The 25,229-nt window shown below is 47.3% G+C and overlaps 1 protein-coding gene across 2 annotated transcripts in view; it reads right to left on the bottom strand.

Moving 5' to 3' along the window:
* LOC140396179 (metabotropic glutamate receptor 8) overlaps positions 1–25,229 on the bottom strand; it is a 707,540-nt gene that overhangs the window by 643,857 nt on the left and 38,454 nt on the right. The gene's annotated exons all lie outside the window — the stretch shown is intronic.

Genomic DNA, 25,229 nt, shown 5'->3' with positions numbered 1-25,229 from the left:
CTGAGGAAATGAACTGAGGGTCTCTTCACTGGCAACTGGGAATTCGATTCAGCCCAGAATCCAAAAAGTCAAACCATCCATTTGGCCTTGAAATTAAGACGTGCCACGTGCTCATCCAGGTACTTTTTAAAGATGTGAGGCAACCTGCCTCTACCACTATCCCAGGCTTTGCATTCCAGACCATCACCACCCTCTGGGTAAAAAGGTTTTTCCTCAGAGCCCCCTTAAACCTCCTGCCCCTCACCGTGAACTGTGTCCCCTCGTGACTGACGCTTCAACTGCTCCCTATCCACCCTGTCCATGCCCCTCATAATCTTGTACACCTCGATCAGGTCACCCCTCAGTCTTCTCTGCTCCAATGAAAACAACACAAGCCTATCCAACCTCTCTTCATAACTTACAGCAACATCCTGGTGAATCTCCTCTGCACCCCCTCCAGTGCAATCACGTCCTTCGTATAATGTGGCGACCAGAATTACACACAGTACTCCAGCTGTGGCCTCACCAAAGTTCGATATAACTCCAACATGACTTCCTTGCTTTTGAATTCAAATGCCTCAATTGATAAAGGCAAGTGTCCCCATATCCCTTTTTCACCACCCTATTAACCTGCCCTCCCGCCTTTAATGGTCTGACAAACAAGCCACGGTCCCTTTGTTCGTCGGAACTTTCCAGTGTCATGCCGTTCATTGACTATCTCCTTGTCAAATTAACACCTCACACTTTCAGGGTTAAACTCCATCAGTCACATTTCTGCCCATTTGTCCATCCCGTCTATATAAGAACATAAGAACTAGGAGTAGGAGTAGGCCATCTGGCCCTTCAAGCCTGCTCCGCCATTCAATGAGATCATGGCTGATCTTTTGTGGACTCAGCTCCACTTTCCGGCCCAAACACCACAACCCTTAATCCCTTTATTCTTCAAAAAACTATCTATCTTTATCTTAAAAACATTTAATGAAGGAGCCTCTACTGCTTCACTGGGCAAGGAATTCCATAGATTCACAACCCTTTGGGTGAAGAAGTTCCTCCTAAACTCAGTCCTAAATCTACTTCCCCTTATTTTGAGGCTATGCCCCCTAGTTCTGCTTTCACCCCCCAGTGGAAACAACCTGCCTGCATCTATCCTATCTATTCCCTTCATAATTTTATATGTTTCTATAAGATCCCCCCTCATCCTTCTAAATTCCAACGAGTACAGTCCCAGTCTACTCAACCTGTCCTCGTAATCCAACTCCTTCAGCTCTGGGATTAACCTAGTGAATCTCCTCTGCACTCCCTCCAGTGCCAGTACGTCCTTTCTCAAGTAAGGAGACCACAACTGAACATAATACTCCAGGTGTGGCCTTACTAACACCTTATACAATTGCAGCATAACCTCCCTAGTCTTAAACTCCATCCCTCTAGCAATGAAGGACAAAATTACATTTGCCTTCTTAATCACCTGTTGCACCTGTAAACCAACTTTTTGCGACTCATGCATTAGCACACCCAGGTCTCTCTGCACAGCAGCATGTTTTAATATTTTATTTAAATAATAATCCCTTTTGCTGCTATTCCTACCAAAATGGATAACCTCACATTTGTCAACATTGTATTCCATCTGCCAGATCTAGCCCATTCACTTAGCCTATCCAAATCCCTCTGCAGACTTCCAGTATCCTCTGCACTTTTTGCTTTACCACTTATCTTAGTGTCGTCTGCAAACGTGGACACATTGCCCTTGGTCCCCAACTCCAAATCATCCATGTAAATTGTGAACAATTGTGGGCCCAACACTGATCCCTGAGGGACACCACTAGCTACTGATTGCCAACCAGAGAAACACCCATTAATCCCCACTCTTTGCTTTCGATTAATTAACCAATCCTCTATCCATGCTACTAATTTCCATGCTACTATATCTTCCTGTAACCCAAGACACTCAACCTCACTGCTAACCACCTGGTCAATCTTTGCGTCATCTGCAAACTTACTGATCCTACGCCCAATCTAGTCATCTATGTCATTTATATAAATGACGGATAATAGGGGACCCTGTGGTACGCCAGTGGACACTGGCTTCCAGTCACTAAAGCAGCCGTCTGTCATCACCCTCTGTCTCCAACAACTAAGCCAATTTTGAATCCACCTCATCAAATGACCCTGTATTCCATGTGCATTTTCCTTCTGCATTTTCCTTCTTTATAAGTCTCCCATGTGAGACCTTGTCAAAGGCTTTTCTGAAATCCATATAAACAGCATCATCTCCTCAAAAAATGCTATCAAATTTGTTAGAATCATAAAATCATAGAATTTACAGCGTAGAAGGAGGCCATTCGGCCCATCAAGTCCAATCCGCCCCCTGAAAGAGTACCTTACCCATGTCCCATTCCCCCCCCCCCCTAACTGTAACCCCGTAACCTAACCACCACATCCCTGGTCTGTCAATTTAAAATGTTTGTAGGCATGTTTCTTCTGTCAACTATGCCTTTTCCCTCTCATCCGCCTTAATCTGTTCTACCTTTCTCCTCTTCCTCTCCTCCAACTCTACCCTATCTGGGCCTCCTCTGCCCCAAATGCCCACCTGCTTCATCTTTCCCCTCTGATTTTTTTAATGCACAGCTTTACAGTCCGACCTGTGTCAATCTACACCGAGTCCCACTTAGCTTGGAATGGGAGCAATCTGCTTTAAAACCTTACTCAATATTCCACAATCTGACTAGAATAGTAAAGGTAAAGTTGCCATAGTCCCAGATGACCCCAGGCTGCTTTTCCCTTTGAGGGGGAGAGCTGACTGGCAGTGGTTTAACCTGAGGATCACCACACATCAGACGAGGGACAGGGTTGAGAAGGCGGGGCCTTCATCACTAACCTCAACTGGTATGGGAATTGAACCCACGCTGTTGATTTCGCTCCACATCACGAACCAGCTGTCTAACCAACTGAGCTAAACCGAACATAATAGCACCTTATCCGCTGAAACTTGCTCAAGCACAAACATTTTGCATCATTCCATCACAGGGGTGACATGGTGGGACAGTGGTTAGCACTGCTGCCTCACAGTACCAGGGTACCGGGTTCGATCCCGGCCTCGGGTGACGGCCCGTGTGGGGTTTGTACTTTCTCCCCGTATCTGTGTAGGTTTCCTCCAGGTGCTCTGGGTTCCTCCCACTGTCCAAAGATGTGCAGGTTAGGTGGATTGGCCATGATAAATTTCCCTTTAGTGTCCAGTGTTATGGGCCAGGGTTTAGAGAATCCCAAAGTGTATCATGGAGTTCACCTGACCCACAACTTTTAATAGATTGTGGTATGGGGAGCACACTGCCCACTCTACAGGTGTGGTACAGCAGAAATGGAAAAGTATTCTTTAAAGCAAAACAATGTTCATTCTATGAACTCAAGTTAACCTTTTTAAAACAAACAGTGAACATCTTAGCAACCATTAATTCAAATACAACCCCCAAAGACTACAACACTAAGTAAACCTTTAAGCTTTCGTTTTTAACATCCATACGACTTAAAAACAAAACTTTTATCAGCAGCACATCAGGTTAAAGCCAGTATTGAAAACATTTATGATTCTGTATTCACCAAATGATCAAGAGATAGTCTTTTGATGGCAGAGAGAACAACAGTACACCTGCTTGGTCTGGCTTCAGCTCCAACACTGAAAACAAAATTAAAACACACACTGCAGCCTGCTCAAAAGCAAAAGTAAAAAGCTGGCAGACTGCCCAGCTCCACCCACACTCTGAAATCACTGCACTAGTAAACACCCATTTCTTAAAGCTACTCTCACTACAGGTATTTATATGCACACCCATTCATAAACACCAATTTGTTAAAGGTACTCTCACATGACACCTCCCCCCAAGAAAAAAAACCCCACCAACTTCAAGATGGATTCATTTTTCACCTTTTCACCATCCTTTAAGAAATGCAAACAGTAAATATACTTTTTTGTTGCAAAAACAAACAACACACGCAAACAGGGTACACAATATAGTCCATTTTTTGTTTTTCCTCCAACTGAATCCTTCTCAATTGACAGTCTCTTTGAATAACAAGGTCTCTACACGACCCGTCCATTTCTCTACGCCTCGGCATTTCTCTTTAAAGTCAGATACTTTAGATCAATCTGATCACAGAGCTCCTTATAATTCTCACACAGAAGCATTGGTTATCACAGCTTTCAGGCAGTCAAATGCCTGTTGTAAGTCCGCTGTCCACCAAAATTTTTGACGTTTCTTCAGCAAGTCCATCAGTGGAGCAATCACGCTACAAAACCTTTGCACAAATGTTCGATCAAATCCACGCATGCCGAGAAATCGCATTCTTTCCCTTCGCCTTGAGGGTATTGAAAACTCCTCAATGAAAGTGACTTGGGTTTTTCCAAATTCACTTTTGAATAGGTTTATCACCAAACCCGCCTCCCGAAGTCGATCGAATAACTCCATCAGATGTTTTAAATGTTCTTTCCATGTCTTGCTGAAAATTATCCAGATCGTCGATGTATACCTCACAATTGGGTAATCCTGAAACGACTTTGTTAGTTAACCGTTGAAATGTGGCTGGTGCGTTTTTCATGCCAAATGGCATAACTTTGAATTGGTATATACCATCTGTAGTCACAAAAGCTGAAATCCCCTTCGCCCTTTCAGATAAAGGTACCTGCCAGTAACCTTTAACTAAATCCAGTTTGGAAATAAAAGCCGATTGTCCCACTTTCTCAATGCAATCCTCCAAACGTGGGATAGGATAAGAGTCCGTTCTTGTAACTGCATTAACCTTTCTATAGTCCACACACAACCGTTGGGTACCATCTGGTTTAGGTACCATCACTATGGGTGAGCTGCATTGGCTGCAACCCACTTCAATTATGCCATTTTTAAGCATACTCTCAATCTCTTTGTTAATCTGTGCCAATTTTAAAGGGTTAAGTCTATATGGATGTTGTTTGATTGGAACAGCATTTCCCACATCTACATCATGAATAGCCATTAGAGGACTTCCCAATTTATCTCTACAAACTTGCCCATGCGATATCAATAAACTCTTTCAGGTCCGCCGTTTTTCCTCTGGAAGGTAACTCAACAATTTATCCCAATTTTTAAGAACATCCTCATTTTCCAATTTAATTTGAGGCATGTCAAATTCACAGTCATCTGGATTTGGTTTGTCAGTTTGAGTTAGAATCATTAAAACCTCCTCCTTTTTCTCTCCTTCCCTTTCAAAGTACCTTTTAAGCATATTCACATGACACACTCGGTGAGTCTTCCTTCTATCTGGTGTTTTTAACCACATAATTCACCTCACTTAATTTTCCTTTCAATCTGATAAAGTCCACAAAACCTAGCTTCTAAAGGTTCACCAACCACTGGTAACAACATTAAAACTTTATCTCCACTGGCAAAACTACGAACTTTGGATTTCTTGTCCGCTACCCGTTTCAACACACTTTGTGCAACTTTTAAATGTTGTCTAGCCAATTCACCTGCTCTATTTTATCATTCCGTAAAATTTGACAGGTAATCCAATAATGTAATTTCTGATTTCTCACTCACCAATTTTTCCTTAATCAATTTAAGTTTTCCTCTTACCTCATGACCAAAAATTAGTTCAAAAAGACTAATTAGTTCAAAAAGACTAAATTTGGTTGACTCATTAGGCGCATCCCTAATTGCAAACAGTACGAATAGATATCCTTTATCCCAATCCTCTGGATAATCATGACAATAAGCCCTCAACGTTGTCTTTAAGGTCTGATGCCACCTTTCTAACGCTCCCTGTGATTCTGGATGGTACGCAGTTGATTTAAATTGTTTTATTCCTAAGCGATCCATAACTTCTTTGAATAACCTTGAGGTAAAATTTGATCCTTGATCCGATTGTATTTCTATGGGTAGTCCATATCTAGTAAAGAATTAAAATAACTCCTCCACAATCTTTTTTGCTGTAATATTACGTATTTGAATGGCCTCTGGAAACCTAGTGGACACAACCATTATAATTAAAAGATATTGATTCCCACTTTTTGTTTTAGGAAGCGGACCTACGCAATCAATTAGGACCCCTGTAAAAGATTCCTCAAATGCTGGAATGGGTATTAGGGGTGCTGGTTTTATCACTGCTTGAGCTTTCCCTATCACTTGACATGTGTGACATGATAGACAAAATTTTACTACATCTTTATGTAGTCCAGGCCAATAAAAATGTTTCTGGATTTTAGCTTCAGTTTTCCTTATTCCCAAATGACCGCCCACTGGTACCTCATGTGCAACTCGCAGCACCTCCTTTCTATACCCTACCGGCAATACTACTTGATGAACTTCTGCCCACTTTTCATCCGCCTGCCTATGTAAAGGTCTCCATTTTCTCATCAAGGCATCACTTTTACAGTAATGACACTCTGGTATACACTCAGATTCCTCTTCCGTGTATGCTTACTGGTACATCTGTTTTATTTCTACATCTTTCTGTTATAACTCTGCCAATTTTCCTGAACTAAAAATATCCAGTTCATCCTCCACCTGTTCTTGTTCTTTTTCAACCATCTGATCAAAAATCGTTTCTGATAATTGTACTTCAATGTCATCGTCACTCTTTGATTTCTCCTCTTGTTTCAACCTGTGACTTTGCGTCCTTGTCACTACACAATCCAGAAAAATCCCAGGATATTTGTCCTTCAACACTTCTGTTGTCTGATTTTCCACTGGCTTATCAACCACAGTAGGCATCACTCCCACCTGTGATCCAGCTATATCATTACTCAAGATAAACTGTAATCCTGGACAAAGTCTCTTTATTACTCCTACACCGCTTCACCACTCTTTACTGGACTTTCCAACCTTACATTATATAATGTAACACTACTCATCTCCCCCTGAATTCCACATATTACCACCTTTTCTGGCAACATTCTTCCCAAACTACATAACTCCTCATCTCTTACCATTAAGAACTGACGAGCTCCCGTATCTCTTAAAATTCAGACTTCTTTACCTGCTCCTCCTGGTACACATGAGTAAACTTTACCCACACAAGTAAATTCTTTAAAGAGATCTGGCACCTTCTTATCAATCACCTCTTGATCAGGCTGTACAATCTTTTGCACCTCCTTCGCTTCACTTGGGCTTTCCTTTACCACTTTCATAAACCCCACTATCCTATCTGTTTTACCACATCAGCCTTCCCAGTGCTTTTCTTCAACCAGCAACACTGTGACTTTACATGGCCTAGTTTATTACAGTGAAAACATTTAAAACTTTTCATGTCTCTTCCACCCTCCTGGATTTCTTTTTTGATCAAGGTACACTCTCCTTTGTATCTCCCATCAGATCACCTTTACTTTTACAACTTGGGTATTTTTCATAGAATTTACAGTGCAGAAGGAGGCCATTCGGCCCATCGAGTCTGCACCGACTCTTGGAAAGAGCACCCTGGAAAGGTCAACACCTCCGCCCTATCCCCATAACCCAGTAACCCCATCCAACACTAAGGGCAATTTTGGACACTAAGGGCAATTTATCATGGCCAATCTACCTAACCCGCACATCTTTGGACTGTGGGAGGAAACCGGAGCACCCGGAGGAAATCCACGCACACACGGGGAGGATGTGCAGACTCCGCACAAAAAAGTGACCCAAGCCGGAATCGAACCTGGGACCCTGGAGCTGTGAAGCAATTGTGCTATCCACAAGGCTACCGTGCTGCCCCTCATGTCCCCAGTTTCTATACCTCACAGGCTGAAACTGATGTCGGAAACCAAGCTTTGATTTATGCACTAATTCATAATCATCTGCCATTTCTGCTGCTAATCTCGCAGTTTTAACCCTCTGCTCTTCCACATGAGTTCTCATTACATCAGGAATTGAATTTTTAAACTCCTCCAAAAGTATAATTTCTCTGAGAGCTTCATAGGTATGGCCTATTTTCAAAGCCCTTATCCACCTATCAAAATTACTCTGTTTGATCCTTTCAAACTCCATGCATTTTTGAACAAATTCTTTCCTTACATTTCTAAACTTTTGTCTGTAAGCTTCAGGCACTAGTTCATATGCACCTAAGATGGATTTTTTCACCTCCTCATACGACTCAGATACCTCCTCTGATAGTGATGCAAACACTTCACTAGCTCTACCTACCAGCTTTGTTTGAATCAGTAATACCCATATGTCCCGTGGCCATTTCATTTGCCACCTTCTCAAAAGAAATGAAAAAGGTTTCTACCTCCTTCTCATCAAACCTTGGCAATGCTTGGACATATTTAAATAGATTCCCACCAAGCATTCGACTATGATGCTCTTTCTAACTATCCTCATCACTATCATCCAACTGACGTTTCCCTTTACGTCTGCCAGTTTTAACTGACTGTCATGTTTCATGGCCATTTTCTGACGTTCAAACTCTCTCTCTTTATCTTTTTCCCTGATCTGTATCTTCCTTTCTCTTTCTTTTTGTTCTTCTAGGGTTATTCTTTCTTTTCTCCTCTCTTTTCCTTTTTCCTCTCTCACTCTTTCTTTTTATCTCTATCTCTTTCCCTTTCTTTTTCCGCTCTCTCTCTTTTGTATTCAAGCTACTTTAATTCTTTCTCATGTTCCATTTGTTCAATTTGCAACTGAATGTTTGCCATTTCCAATGAGTCAAACTGTATCTCAAGCAACTTTAAATGCTTAGCCACCGCCATAATTACCTCATCTTTTCGCATTTTGTCAGGTAATGTTAACGGCAATATTTTTGCCAAATCTAACAGTCTGCTTTTAGTCTCTGTCCATAAGGTGCTGCGTGTGACCGTCTCTACCCAAAAAAACTTCAGAGCCACTGAAAGAGCCATTGTCTACAACACACTCCCTACCTAAACTAGAATAGCACACCTGAAAAGCACCCACAATATGCTCACCCCTCACTGTCTTTAAGTTCACAAAGCCAATCCAATAGATAGACTTTCATCTTGAATGAGCCCCCAATTTGCTATGGGCCCAGATTTAGAGAACCCCAAAGTGTATCATGGAGTTCACCTGACCCACAACTTTTAATAGATTTTTAAAACAAACAGTGAACATCTTAGCAACCATTAATTCAAATACAACCCCCAAAGACTACAACACTAAGTAAACCTTTAAGCTTTCATTTTTAACATCCATACGACTTAAAAACAAAGCTTTTATCAGCAGCACATCAGGTTAAAGCCAGTATTGAAAACATTTATGATTCTGTATTCATCAAATGATCAAGAGATAGTCTTTTGATGGCAGAAAGAACAACAGTACACCTGCTTGGTCTGGCTTCAGCTCCAACACTGAAAACGAAACTAAAGCACACATAGCAACCTGCTCAAAAATGAAAGTAAAAAGCTGACAGACAGCCCAGCTCCACCCACACTCTGACATCACTGCAGTAGTAAACGCCCATTTCTTAAAGGTACTCTCACTACAGATACTTATATACACACCCTTTTATAAACACCCGTTTCTTAAAGGTACTCTCACATGACACCAGGGATGTGAAGGTTAGGTTACGGGGTTACAGATAGGGGGCAGGGGACATGGATAGGGTGCTCTTTCAGAGTGTCAGTGCAGATTTGATGGGCCGAATGGGCTCCTTTTTCATGGTACGGATTCTATGACTCTATGATTGTTCTACAGTTACCTCTTAAATAATTTCTGGATTTATAGGTTTGCAATGAGTGACATAACAGTGACAACACTCTACTTCTAACATTATTACACATATTGTTCACTGACTCATTTTGCCAATTACTAATGGCTCTTTATAAAAGTTATTCTTTCGCTGAACTTCTAGTGTAACCTCTATACTGAGGGAAAGACTGGTCTCAATCTTGACTTTGTAATAATGTAAAATGAGTGGTAATGAGCCCATTTTACAGCTCTCCTCATTGAAGTCAATGGAAATAAAAGTAGGAAAGATGTCGCACAGGCTGCCAATTCACTATCACTTATCTCACACTCTCATGCCAAGTCAAAATTACCACTTTCATGTCTCCATGGCGCATTAACATGAATATGCACAGAAAATAAATCATACCGGCCACCCATCCAGATTATGGTTTCGAACTGATTTGGCTGATTAGAGGAGGGGAGAAGTAAGATATAGGAGGGGGGAGTGAGAGAGAGAGGAGGAGGAGAGAGCGGAAAAGAGAGAGAGGAGGATAGAGAGGGAGGAAGAGAGAGAAGGAGAGTGCGGAGAAGGAGAGAGAGGAGGAGAGAGAAAGTGAGGATGTGTGAGAGAGGAGGGGAGGAGAGAGGGAGGAGCAGAGAGGAAGAGAGAGGGGGAGAAGAGGAGAGACAGGAGAGGGGGAGAGAGGAGGAGAGAGTGAGAGAGGAAGAAGAGAGAAAGAGAGGAGGAGGAGAGAGGGAGAGGGGGAGAAGAGAGGAGGAAGAAAGAGGAAGAGAGGAGGAGGAAAATGGGAGAGAAGAGAAGCGAGAAGGACATCAGAAAATAAGAACTAGGAGCAGGAGTAGGCCATCTGGCCCTTCGAGCCTGCTCTGCCATTCAATGAGATCATGGCTGATCTTTTGTGGACTCAGTTCCACTTTCCGGCCCGAACACCATAACCCTTAATCCCTTTATTCTTCAAAAAATTAGCTATCTTTATCTTCAAAACATTTAATGAAGGAGCCTCTACTGCTTCACTGGGCAAGGAATTCCATAGATTCACAACCCTTTGGGTGAAGAAGTTCCTCCTAAACTCAGTCCTAAATCTACTTCCCCTTATTTTGAGGCTATGCCCCCTAGTTCTGCTTTCACCCGCCAGTGGAAACAACCTGCCTGCATCTATCCTATGTATTCCCTTCATAATTTGATATGTTTCTATAAGATCCCCCTTCTAAATTCCAACGAGTACAGACCCAGTCTACTTAACCTCTCCTCGTAATCCAACCATCTCAACTCTGGGATTAACCTAATGAATCTCCTCTGCACACCCTCCAGTGCCAGTATGTCCTTTCTCAGGTAGGGAGACCAAAACTGAACACAATACTCCAGGTGTGGCCTCACTAACACCGTGTACAGTTGCAGCATAACCTCCCTAGTCTTAAACTCCATCCCTCTAGCAATGAAGGGCAAAACTCCATTCGCCTTCTTAATCACCTGTTGCACCTGTAAACCAACTTTTTGCGACTCATGCACTAGGACACCCTCCCAGAGGTCCCTCTGCACAGCAGCCTATTTTAATATTTTATAATTTAAATAATAATCCCTTTTGCTGTTATTCCTACCAAAATGGATAACCTCACATTTGTCAATATTGTATCCCATCTGCCAGACCCTAGCCCATTCACTCAAACTATCCAGTATCCTCTGCATGTTTTGCTTTACCACTCATCTTAGTGTCTCAGCAAACTTGGACACATTGCCCTTGGTCCCCAACTCCAGATCATCTATGTAAATCGTGAACAATTGTGGGCCCAACACTGATCGAGAGAGAGGAGAAGGGAGCAGAAGAGAGGGAGAGAGGAGGAAAGAGGGAGAGAACAGGAGGGATCGATAATGTTCCGACCCCTTTGGGGGTCAAGGACTGTGCTCTATACGATTCCCCCCTCCTCTTACACAGCTGAGTATGAACTACCCTTGTAATTGGGGGTGGGCTTCCCCTTACCAAGGGAAAGTACTCAGTATAAAAACCCTGAGCTGGATGCAAGCCAGGGAAGGTGGTCCTTCGGAGAGAGGAGTTACTTGTGTATACTATAATAAACCTGTTGTTCATTTCTACCCTACCGTGCGTTCCCGTTGTCCCTCCCGTTGGGTTCTACAGAGAGGAGGAGACAGAGAGAGAGGAGGAGGAGAGAGAGAGAGGAGGCAAGAGATAGAGAGACAGGAGGAGGAGAGGAGGTCTGCGAGATTCCAGACAGGACTCCACTCAGCACCTGGAAGGACCCCGTGGCGTAATGTTTCAGGATGACCGTCACCTTGACGGCCACTGGGAGCACGTGTCCTCCACTATACCCCGGCGATTCCAGATGCGCCATGATCCAGCAGATATGCCATACGATCCCCCTGCTCAGCCGGAATCTTTGACAACACGCCTGGTCCAACAGGTCCCCGAATGACAGGCACTGCCGGTACACAAGAGGCCTAATGTGGCGCCTCCTTCCCACCTCCTCTTTGGCCTGTTGGGTGGCTGGCTGTGCATCCTCACTGGCTGGCTCCAGTTCCTCTGAGGCAGGCTCGGCTGTTGCAGGGTCCTCCCCGAGCAGCTCGTCCTCCTACAGCCTCAGTGCATCCCCATTGACGCCGCTGCCTAGACACCAGGGCATGGCATGGCATTCCGCCGGGCGCCCGTCGCTGGCCACGATTTTCGGCTCACATGCGATTCTCTACCCTCGCTAAATGGAGAATCCCACCCCTCATCTTTCCACCTGCAACCTTTTGACGAGCCTCTTTAAATCAAACCGTTTTAATCAAGCCGATAGTAACCATACCAAACAGCTCCTTAGGCTTGGCATCCACGCTTTCTTTGTCTCTCCATGGAATACTTTTCTATTAAAAGTGATATTTATTCACAAATTGCTATTAATAATGATTCATACTTTGAACAACTGAAGTAAATTAGTTTGCATACTGAAGATTAAAGCAGGGATTCAATGTTCTGTAATGTGATCTTATGAAATAATGGATGTCATCTGGTCACTAGTTGAGAAATTCAGAGCAAACCGAGGAATTCTCATTTAAAAAGTGAGAAACGTAGGCCTCGGGGGGAGGGCTTGTCAAAAGCTGGAAAGTACACAGAGAAAAAGAAGATGCTGGACATGACAATATGTTCCAAGGGAGCAAGTAGAAGACAGACAACAAAGAAAAGCCAAAGTATTACAACTGACGTCCTGGAATGTCTATGAATAAAGTAAAAGAGAATGGGATCATTTTTTTTTTTAAATAATTTTTATTAAATGTTTTCATAAAATATCAATAACAAAATGAGAAAGAAAAAAGAACCCAACAGGGTTAAGTACAAAACACAATCTAAAAAAGCAACCCTCCAAACCCCTCCCCCCCGGACCTGAATAATAAATTAACATTAACACCCCGACTTAAGACAACAGGTGTATACACCTCCTCAGACCCTTCCAGTGTAAATAACATAAACAAAAATAAAGTAAACCCCCCCCACCCCCCGAGCTGCTGCCGCCATTGACCAATGTCTATCGTTCTGCCAGAAAGTCTAAGAACGGTTGCCACCGCCTAAAGAACCCTTGTACCGACCCTCTCAAGGCGAATTTCACCTTCTCCAATTTAATGAACCCTGCCATATCGCTGATCCAGGATTCCACGCTTGGGGGCCTCGTATCTTTCCACTGAAGGAGAATCCTTTGCCAGGCTACCAGGGACGCAAAGGCCAGAATTCCGGCCTCTTTCGCCTCCTGCACTTCCGGCTCCTCTGGCACCCCAAATATTGCGAGCCCCCAGCCCGGTTTGAACCTGGATCCTACCACCCTCGACACCGTCCTCGCTACGCCCTTCCAAAATTCCTCCAGCGCTGGGCATGCCCAGAACATATGGGTGTGATTTGCTGGGCTCCCTGAGCACCTAACACACCTGTCCTCACCCCCAAAGAACCTCATCCTTGTCCCGGTCATGTGTGCCCTGTGCAGCACCTTAAACTGTACGAGGCTGAGCCTCGCGCATGAAGAGGAAGAGTTCACCCTCCCTAGGGCATCTGCCCACGTCCCCTCTTCGATCTCCTCTCCCAACTCCTCCTCCTACTTACCTTTCAACTCCACCACCGAGGCCTCCTCCTCCTCCTGCATCACCTGGTAAGTTTCCGAGATCTTCCCCACTCCCACCCACCCCCCGAGAGCACCCTGTCCTGTACTGTGTGTGGCAGTAGCCGTGGGAATTCCACCACCTGCCGTCTGGCAAACGCCCTTACCTGTAAGTACCTGAAGGTGTTCCCCAGGGGGAGCCCGTACTTCTCCTCCAGCTCACCCAAGCTCGCGAACTTCCCGTCCACAAACAGGTCCCCCAACTTTCGTATGCCTGCCCTGTGCCACCCCGAAAACCCTCCATCTGTTCTTCCTGGGGCGAACCGGTGGTTACCCCGTAATGGGGTCCACGCCGCGGCCCTAACTTCCCCCCTATGCTGCCTCCACTGCCCCCAAATTTTGAGGGCCGCCACCACCACCGAACTCGTGGTATACCTCCTTGGAGGGAGCGGCAGCGGCGCCGTTGCCAGCGCCCCCAGACTCGTACCCACACAGGATGCCGTCTACAGCCTCTTCCATGCAGCCCCCTCCCCCTCCATCACCCACTTGCGCACCATTGTCGCATTGGCGGCCCAGTAGTACCCACAGAGGTTGGGCAGCGCCAGCCCCCCCATCTCTACTCTGCTCCAGGAACACCCGTCTCACCCTCGGAGTCCCTTGCGCCCACACAAACCCCATTATACTCCTGTTAACCCACCTGAAAAAAGCCTTCGGGATAAACACGGGGAGGCACTGGAACAGGAACAAAAACCTTGGGCGCACCGTCATTTTGATTGACTGCACCCTACCCGCCAGGGACAGCGGCAACGCGTCCCACCTCTTGAACTCCTCCTCCATTTGCTCCACCAGCCTTGTAAAGTTAAGCCTATGCAGGGCCCCCCAGCTCCTGGCACCTGGACCCCCAAATATCTGAAACTCCTCTCCGCCCTTTTTAGTGGGAGCTCGCCAATCCGCCTCTCCTGGTCCCCTAGCTGAACTACGAACAGCTCGCTCTTCCCCCATATTGAGCTTGTACCCCGAAAAGTCCCCGAATTCCCTAAGCATCCTCATTACCTCTGGCATTCCTCCCACCGGGTCCGCCACATACAGCAGCAGGTCGTCCGCATAAAGCGACACCCTATGCTCCTCCCCACCCCGCACCAACCCCCTCCAGTTCCTCGACTCTCTCAGTGCCATAGCCAGGGGTTCAATCGCCAGTGCGAAGAGCAGGGGGGACAGGGGACACCCCTGTCTCATCCCTCGGTGAAACCGAAAGTACTCGGACCTCCTCCTATTTGTGGCCACACTCGCCATCGGGACCTCATACAACAGCCTAACCCACCTGACAAACCCCTCCCCAAACCCAAACCTCTTCAGCACCTCCCACAGGTACCCCCACTCTACCCTATCGAAGGCTTTCTCAGCGTCCATCGTCACCACTATCTCCGCCTCCCCCTCCCTCGCCGGCATCATGATAACGTTCAAAAGCCTCCGCACATTCGCGTTCAACTGTCTCCCCTTCACAAACCCCGTCTGGTCTTCATGGATGATCTGCGGCACACAATCCTCAATCCTCGTGGCTAAGACCTTCGCCAGCACCTTGGCATCTACATTTAGCAAGGAAATCGGTCTGTAAGACCCACATTGCAGGGGATCCTTGTCCCGCTTCAGGATCAAGGAGATCAGTGCCCGGGACATCGTCGGGGGTAAAGCACCCCCCTCCCTTGCCTCATTAAAGGTCCTAACTAACAGCGGGCCCAACTGGTCCATATATTTTTTATAGAACTCGACCGGGAAACCGTCCGGCCCCGGTGCCTTCCCCGCCTGCATGCTTCCTATCCCTTTGATCAGCTCCTCCCGCCCAATCGGGGCCGCCAGTCCCGCCACCAGTCCCTCTTCCACCTTTGGAAACCTCAATTGGTCCAGGAAATGGCCCATCCCTCCCTCCTCCCGTGGGGGCTCGGATCGGTACAATTCCTCGTAGAAGTCCCTGAAGACCCCATTGATGCCAACCCCACTCCGCACCACGCTCCCTCCCCTGTCCTTAACTCCCCCGATCTCCCTAGCTGCGTCCCGCTTCCGAAGCTGATGCGCCAGCATCCGGCTTGCCTTTTCCCCATACTCGTAGACCGCCCCCTGGGCCTTCCTCCACTGCACCTCTGCCTTCCTGGTGGTCACCAGGTCGAATTCGGCCTGGAGGCTGCGCCTCTTCCTCAACAATCCTTCCTCAGGTTCTTCCGCATACCTCCTGTCTACCCTCACCATCTCCCCCACCAGCCTCTCCCTCTCCCCCCGCTCCCTCCGCTCCTTGTGGGCCCTGATGGAGATCAGCTCTCCCCTCACCACCACCTTCAGTGCCTCCCATACCATCCCCACTCGGACCTCCCCATTGTCGTTGGTCTCCAAGTACCTCTATATACTTCCTCGGACCCGCTCGCTCACCTCCTCGTCCGCCAACAGCCCCACCTCCAAGCGCCACAGCGGGCGCTGGTCCCTCTCCTCCCCCATCTCCAAGTCCACCCAATGCGGGGCGTGGTCCGAAATGGCTATTGTCGAATACTCGGTATCCTCTACTCTCGCTATCAGCGCCCTACTCAAAATGAAAAAGTCGATTTGAGAATAAGCCTTATGGACATGTGAGAAGAATGAAAATTCCCTAGCCCCCGGTCTTGCAAATCTCCAAGGATCCACCCCTCCCATTTGGTCCATAAATCCCCTCAACACTCTAGCCGCCGCCGGCTTCCTACCCGTCCTAGACCTGGAGCGGTCCAGTGCCGGATCCAGCACCGTGTTAAAGTCTCCCCCCATTATCAGGCCCCCCACTTCCAAGTCTGGGATCCGACCCAACATACGCCGCATAAAACCCGCATCATCCCAGTTCGGAGCATACACATTGACCAGTACCACCCTCTCTCCCTGCAACTTACCACTTACCATTATGTACCTACCGCCATTATCTGCCACAATGCTCGACGCCTCGAATAACACCTTCTTTCCCACCAAGATCACCACCCCTCGATTATTGGCATCTAGCCGCGAGTGAAACACCTGACCTACCCACCCTTTCCTCAGTCTTACCTGGTCTGCCACCTTCAGGTGTGTCTCCTGGAGCATAACCACATCCGCCTTGAGCCCCTTCAGGTGCGCGAACACGCGGGCCCGCTTAATCGGCCCATTCAGTCCCCTTACATTCCAGGTTATCAGCCGGATTAGGGGGCTACCCGCCCCCCTCCCCCACCGACTAGCCATGACCCCTCCTCGGCCAGCCACGCGCCCACACCCCACACCCGACCCGTTCCCCACAGCGGCATACCCCCGTCTCGACCCACCCCACTCGCTCCAGCTCCTCCTTGATCTTAGCAGCAGCAACTCGATCCCCCCCCACCCACCCCCCCACCCCCCAACCCCCCCGGCTAGGACCCATCCTAGCTGGTTTACTCCCCCCATTGCACTTCCGCAAGTCAGCTGACTCCTGCTGACCCCGGCCACTCCCGCCTCCCCTTCGACTCCTCCCATTGTGTGGCACACCCTCCTCTCCCGCTTCCCATTCACAGGCTCTCCCCCTCCGTTCTAAGCGCGGGAAACAATCCTTGCTTCCCCGCCCCGGTCCCGCCACCCCCAGTCTTCGGCGCGGGAAAGAAATCCCGCGCTCTCCACCTACCAGGCCCCGCCACCAACCAAAACAGTGCCCAACCCGCCCCATCCACCCTCCCCAACCCGAAAGAGAAAAACACAGGGAAAAAGAAACCCAAAACAATGCAAAGGCCCCCCCCCCGAACCAAAAATAGGCATAACATATCCACCGCAGTCCCCAATCGCCCATCCCGACCCTCAGTCTGTGTCCAGCTTCTCGGCCTGAACAGAGGCCCACGCCTCCTCAGGAGACTCAAAATAATGGTGCCGGTCCTTGTAGGTAACCCACAGTCGCGCCAGCTGCAACATGCCGAACTTCACCCCCTTCCTGTGCAGCACCGCCTTCGCTCGATTGTACCCGGCCCTCCTCTTCGCCACCTCCGCACTCCAGTCCTAATATATCCGAACCTCCGCGTTCTCCCACCTGCTGCTCCTCTCCTTCTTGGCCCACCTGAGCACACACTCCCGATCGAAGAACCGATGGAACCGCACCAGCACCGCCCGCGGAGGCTCGTTAGCCTTGGGCCTCCTCGCCAACACTCTATGGGCCCCTTCCAGCTCCAGGGGCCCCTGGAAGGACCCCGCTCCCATCAGCGAGTTTAACATGGTGACCACATAGGCCCCCACGTCCGGCCCCTCCAGCCCCTCCGGGAGGCCCAGAATCCGCAGATTCTTCCGCCTCGACCGATTCTCCATCTCCTCGAACCGCTCCTGCCATTTCTTGTGGAGCGCCTCGTGCGCCTCCACCTTTACCACCAGGACTAAGATCTCGTCCTCATTGACAGAGATCTTTTGTTGAGCCTCTCGGATCGCCACCCCCTGGGCCGTCTGTGTCTCCAGCAGCTTATCAATAGAAGCCTTCATCGGCTCCAGCAGGTCCTTTTTAATCTCTCTGAGGCAGCGCTGGATACCCTCCTGTTGCTCCTCCGCCCACTGCCTCCACGCTGCCTGGTCTCCGCCCGCCGCCATTTTGTCCTTCTTCCCTCCCTTCTTCTGGTCCACCACCACCGTTTTTGTCACCCCACTCCTAGTTAAAGCCATATACTGATGGGGAACTATTATTAACTCCTTCCCACACTGGGAAACGTCGAAAAAGTGTCCTTGGGGGCCCTGAAAAGAGCCCAAAAGTCTCGAGAGGGAATCCTTTTGGCAGTGCTCGCTTCACCAATCTGCCCCAAAATGTCTGTGGAAACTCCTGAAAAAGGTCTAAGTGTCCATTCCAGACAGGAGCTGCCGAATGCGTGACCTACTCCTCCATAGCCGCCACCGGAAGCCTCGTCCCCGCTTCTTCAGTGGCCTTGGTGAGATCTTTTCACAGTTGTTCCCTCTGCTGTTAGAATTCACTTTTGATAAAGGTCCTCAGGTCAGTTTGCAGCTTTAAGCTTGCCCTTCCCCCGCCTGCATGCTGGAAGGGGCCCTGTTTATCCTGTTTGCAGCCAAATCTTTTACTGTTTCTGCCGGGCCTGGCAGCCAAAAGACATAACATTCCTGGGGGACACTGTCAGGGGAATGCTGCAGTCTTCTTCCCACACGGGGAAATGTCAAACAAATGCCGTGGGGGCCCTGTAAAAGAGCCCAAAAGTCCGTTCCAAGCGGGAGCTACCGAATATGCGACCTAGCTCTGCATAGCCACACCCGGAAGTCCAAGAGAATGGGGTCATGATGAGCAGGGGAAGGATAACAAACACTAGATGATATTCCCAAGTTTGATGCATAAGTAAAAGGCTAAATAATGAATCAACGAATGATAGTGCAAGACACATGCTTCAGAAAGGAAGGGGAGAAAGAGAGAGATAGTACTGAGATGGATGCAGAGAGGCGAGAGGATTTCTTGCAGACAGATTCCTGAAGGGAGCAAAGTAATTAACTCAGACGCAATTCTGAGAGAAGAAGAAAGCATTTGATTTTCCCGATGTGAAAGAAGGACAGAGGTTCGGCTGTGACTTTATTCCAGGATTGGGACTTTTCCTGTCCCAATGCCACTTTTAATGTGAATCCTAATCAGAGACCAGGATGTGCATCCAATTTTAGCAATGGCAAGACAAGGGAGTATGCAAGAGAGCAGTGAGGCAGCAGAGATGGAAAGGCAAAACCAGCTGCTATTGTTATAGCTGGTTTGGAGGGATATAGAAGAATTGGGAGACCAGGGACGGAGCAGGTTGGTTGGTGCCATATAGGCGTGGGCCCCTGGATTTAGCCATGCCGCCTTTGAGATCCTTTTTGAGGTCATGTCATCACAGGCGTGCCCTTTTATTCTGGAATGTGGCAGGAGAAGGCCAGTCAAACAGAGTGAGGAGGCCTGGCTGGAGGCAGGTGAAGTGAGTGGCTGCAGAGTGACGAGGAGGGTCTGCATACACTGCCGCTTCAATAACCTTCTGCAGACAGCAAGGTGGGTGCAGCACTACACTCAGGTGACAGGCCTCCAGTCTCAAGCATATCCACAAGAGAAAGAGCCTGAGATCATATAGTCCTCCTTAACAATGAAAGCATGTGTGTGTGCAGGGGCATTAGGGTTAGGGGCATTACAGAGCTATGGAGGAAACCCCCATCACCAACAAACATGCAGGTGGCAACACTGCAGGTGGTAACATCAGATATTAGTGCAGATGGAAGCAAGGAAGGAGGGCACAATGGCCCTAACTCTCACTTTCTTGATATTAGAGGAGCAAAGAGCACACGGCACGAGCTCGGTCTGGCAGTGCTTTGCCACATCTCGTCTGATACCCATGGAGTGGCTAGGCTGGCTGCGCATGAGGGAGAGGGTGATGGCAAGGTGGGAGTTCCTTGAAGCCAGGATGACAAGGTCTGAGCATCTCCAAGGGATCTCCAGGTGATTGGCTAGGCTGGCTGCGCATGAGGGAGAGGGTGATGGCAAGGTGGGAGTTCCTTGAAGCCAGGATGACAGGTCTGAGCATCTCCAAGGGATCTCCAGGTGATCGGGATGGAACGCCCTCCTCCCCAGTTGCCTCCATGCCAAAATATTGGTTCAAATGGACTGCTTCAGTGCTGCAGAAGCAGCTGCTGACAGAGGTGGTTTCACTTAACCACCCTAAGCCAGCTATATAGGCAGATGTGGAGGGGATGCCAAGGCAGGCAAGGGGGGGGGGGGGGGACAGCGTCCTGGAAGAGGTTGAGGTTGCACAGTCACATCAGTCGAGCGCACCCACCATCAGCACAGATTGTCCCACCATGGTGGGAGTTTTACACAAGGCAGGTATTCCTGAACCAACAGCAGGAGATGTGAGTGTCCACATGTTAGAGTTACCACATAATGCGCAGAATCTTCTGAGCAAAATGGAGGAGTCAATGCATCACTTGAGTTCTGTTTTGAGCATATGAGATGTTGCATTGAAAGAGCAGCAAACCTCCAGCATCACTCGGAGTATATCCAGGAACAGCGTGCTAATATGCATAGCATGCATGTCACATTCTCTCGATTGAGTGATCAATGACACTAATGTCAGAGGAGCTGAAGGGAAAATGGGAAGAGGAGCTGGGGGAAGAGATTGAGGAGGGGCTGTGGGCAGATGCCCTAAGCAGGGTAAATTCCTCGTCCTCATGTGCCAGGCTTAGCCTGATTCAATTTAAGGTTCTACACAGGGCGCATATGATGGGAGCAAGACTGAGCAGGTTTTTTAGGGTGGAGGATAGGTGTGGGAGGTGCTCGGGAAGCTCGGCGAACCACACCCACATGTTCTGGTCGTGTCCGGCACTGCATGAGTTCTGGGAGGGTGTGGCAAGAGTGGTCTCAAAGGTGGTGGGGGTCCGGGTCAAACCAAGCTGGGGGTTAGCTCTATTTGGGGTTGCAGAAGAACCGGGAGTGCAGGAGACGAAAGAGGCCGACGTTCTGGCCTTTACGTCCCTAGTAGCCCGGCGAAGGATTCTACTCATGTGGAAAGAAGCAAAGCCTCCGGGCTTGGAGGTCTGGATAAACGACATGGCAGGGTTCATAAGACTGGAGCGAATAAAATATGCGTTAAGAGGATCGGCTCAGGGGATCACCAGGCCGTGGCAACCGTTCCTTGACTATCTCACGGAACAATAATGGAAAAACAGAAAGGACAGCAGCAGCAACTCAGGGGGCGGGGGTTGTATTATCCTGTGTTTTTGTTTTTTGCTAGTTGTTGATATTTGCTTTTTGTTTATCTCTTTTTTCATTTGTTGTTAGTTTAATATATTATTTAAATAACGTTTAATGCATATTTCTTTATTATGTTGTAAAAATGGAAAATCTCTGTTTGAAAAATGTCAATAAAATATATATTTTTTTAAATGACACTAATGTCACAAAGATGCATGGAGTGGATGCTTGGTGCACTCCAGCTGGTGATGGCCCCAAAATGCTCAAGAGCATCAATGGACAGAGGGTCTCAGAGATGATGTTAAGGAGTTGGGGGGGGGGGGGGTTGGGTCCTGTAATCAGAATCCGTGGAGGTGCTCCCACTGGCTGCTTCCACCTCACCCCCACCCACATGGGGAGCACCCTGTAGGAGTGGTCGCAGGTGACAGCCTCGATATCAGTAATGTCACAATGTGGAGATGCAGGGGTTGGACTGGGGTGGGCACAAACGGCAGGTTAGCCTTTATTGTGAGGTGATTGGAGGACGAGAATAAAGAAGTCTTGATACAGTTGTACAGTGTTTTGGTGAGATCTAATAGAAACTTACAAGATAATGAATGGCTCAGATAGGGTGGACGTAGGGGAGTTGTTTCCATTAGCAGGGTAGACTAGGGCCCGGGGACACAGCCTTACAATAAAAGGGAGTCAGTTTAGAACAGAGATGAGGAGACATTTCTTCAGCCAGAGAGTGGTGGGTCTGTGGAATTCATTGCCACAGGGCGGTGGAGGCCGGGACGTTGAGTGTCTTTAAGACAGAAGTTGATAAATTCTTGATTTCTCGAGGAATTAAGGGCTATGGAGAGAGAGCGGGTAAATGGAGTTGAAATCAGCCATGATTGAATGGTGGAGTGGACTCGATGGGCCGAATGGCCTTACTTCCGCTCCTATGTCTTATGGTCTTATGGTCTTATGGACACATCTGGAATATTGCGAGCAATGTTGATGAAGGGATATCGATTGCATTGGAAGCGGTACAGAGAAGGTTCACTAAATTGGTTCCTGCGATGAGGGGGTTGTCCTATAATGAGAGGGGGAGTAAATTGGGATTATATTCTCTGGAGTTTGGAAGAATGATTGGTGATCACATTGAAACCTACAAAACCCTGGTGGATCTTGATGGGGCAGATGTGGTGAGATAGTTTCAGCTGGCTGAGGAGTCTAAAACACGGGGCAAATTCTCAGAATAAAGGGCCAATCATTTAGGACTGAGATGAGGAGAAATTAGTTCACTCAAGGAGTTGTGAACCTTTGGAGTGCTCTACCCCCAGACAGTTGTGGAGACTCCATCGTTAATTAGATTTAAGGCTGGGAGAGGCAGATTTTTGGTCTTTCAAGGAATTAAGGGATATGGGGAGTTGAGGCCCAAGATTAGCCATGATCATATTGAATGGCCTACTCCTGCTTGTGCCAAAGACCAAACCCAACATTTTTTGCACAACTTACCGCTTCCCATGTCCGCTTTCAAAATTACAGCAGGTCAGAGTTGCGCTGGGAATGTATCGCCCCCACTGAGCCGCGTACTTTTCCAGACCCACTGACCTCCACTTACTCCTACACTGCCCTACAAAATATGTCCCTTATTTTGGCTCGTATCAGGAAAGAAAGCCACTTTTTGGGTGTGGAAAAGTGAAGCTAAATATATAGGATCACATCAAGGGTTGTTCCCAACAAGTGTTTGCCTGTAAGTTATTCCACTTCACAACTGCCAACAAGTTGCAGTCTGCAGGCTTCAAGTCTATGGACTTGTTTATTTCTTTGTGTACACCGAAAGATCTCTTCTCTGTGTGTCATGAAACACATCCAACAATTAATTTTCTCAAAAACTAATTACATTTCCTGGCTCTGGGTACAATCTTTCCAACGTGCTGAAGGCTGCAGCCACAAGGTAGAGAAAATGTTCCTGTTTCAAGTCTCAACTTATTCAAAAATCAACAAAAGAAGTGGTGCAGTTACTGCAAGGTTGTGCTGAAGGGGTTAGTTCGCCTTCAGATTGAACTGCGATGGTTATGTGAATAAAGGACAGTTATCGTGTTTAATTTTAATTTTTTTAAAATCATTGAGATGCTGCTGATTTTGAAAATGGTATGTGCAACATGTTTGAAGTGGGGTGAAATCTCGCTTACGACCATTTTACAAAAATTCACTCGAATGGAGTTTGGCTTAGACGAGTTCAGGCGATCCCCCGACTGAATGCCATGTCAGCATCGGGTAGCTGAATTCATGCTTTAAATGTGATGAGGCACTGGAGAAATGTCAACATACGAGTCAACACCTTTAAGCAACTGGGGGATATTAGGGTGGGGAATATTAGGGTGGGGAGGGGGGGGGGGGAGGTGCAGAGTAGAGGCAGTTGTGGAAAACAAGGAAAAGACTGTCTTGAGGAACAAATGTTCCTTTCAACAAGCAAGATTTAAACGTCTAACAGTAAGGAAATCTATGAAAGGTAAACATTACATCTTTTTTTTAAAAAAGCTCATGGGCAGAATTATGGCATTTTGAGAACTGGCTAAAATCATGCATGGCTAGTCCCACATTATTTGCTCCATTATGTCAGCGATGGCTTTGCAATGCTGTGGTTTAGTTAATGGATTAATACTCCAGAGAATGTAAATTCCAATCCCACATACCATTTGAAAATGTGAATTTAGCTTTGGAAAAAATTACCATGAATGGTGTGGTTTGGGAGAAGGAGATGTGGCACATCTACCCAGTCTAGATTATGTTTGACTCTTGGCTGTCCTCTGAAATGTCCGAACCATTCAATTGTGTCATAATCTTCTCAAGGCAACTCGTGAGATAAAAATTCAAAAATTATTTCATGGCATGTGGGCATCGCTGGCAAGGCTGGCATTTGTTGCCCATCCCTAATTGCCCTTGAATGGAGTGGCAGTATAGAGTCAACCACATCGCAGTGGATCTTGTACGCCAGACCAGTTAAGGGTAGCAGACTTTATTCCCTAAAGGATATTAGTGAACCAGATGGTTTTTTACAACGATCGACAATGGTTTCATGGTCATCATTAGACTTGAAATTCCAGATTAATATTGAATTCAAATTTCACCATCTGCCATGGTGGGAATCGAACCCGGGTCCCCTTGGGTCTCTGGATTACTAATCCAGCAACAATATAACAATACCACTACACCCTTATATTGCTGCTTGTGGTTTATATAAATATTTAAATAGAATATAGGAGGGTTGATCAGTAAGTTTGCAGGTGATTCGAAAATTGTTGGGGTGGTAAATAGTGAGGAGGATAGCATTCGATTACAGGAGGATACAGACGGGCTGGTTGGATGGGCTGTTGAGTGGAAAATGGAATTCAATTGGGATAAGTGTGAGGTGATACACTTGGGCAGGTCAAACAAGGCAAGGGAATACATGATAAACAGCAGGAACTTGGGAAGCACTGAGATCAGAGGGACCTTGGTGTGCATGTACACTTTGCCCTTAAGGTAACAGAGCAGGTGGATACAGTGGTTAAGAAGGCCTATACTGTACTTGCCTTTATTAGCCAAGGCATCAAGTTTAAGGGAAGGGAGGTTATGCTTGAATTGTATAAAACATTGGTTAGGCCACAGCTAGAGTACTGTGTGCAGTTCTGGAATCCACATTACAGGAGGGATGTGAAAGCACTGGAATGGGTGCAGAGGAGATTTACCAGGATGCTCTCTGGGCTGGAGGGTTTCAGTTATGAAGAGAGATTGGATAGACTGGGGTTGCTTTCCTTGGAGCAGAGGAGACTGAGGGGGGACATGATTGAGATGTACAAAATTATGAGGGGCATAGATAGAGC

Source organism: Scyliorhinus torazame, chromosome 19 (genome assembly GCF_047496885.1).
Source record: "Scyliorhinus torazame isolate Kashiwa2021f chromosome 19, sScyTor2.1, whole genome shotgun sequence".
Lineage (NCBI taxonomy): Eukaryota > Metazoa > Chordata > Chondrichthyes > Carcharhiniformes > Scyliorhinidae > Scyliorhinus > Scyliorhinus torazame.
Note: the sequence above shows the minus strand (reverse complement) of the source record. Positions and strands in the feature narration are given on the sequence as shown.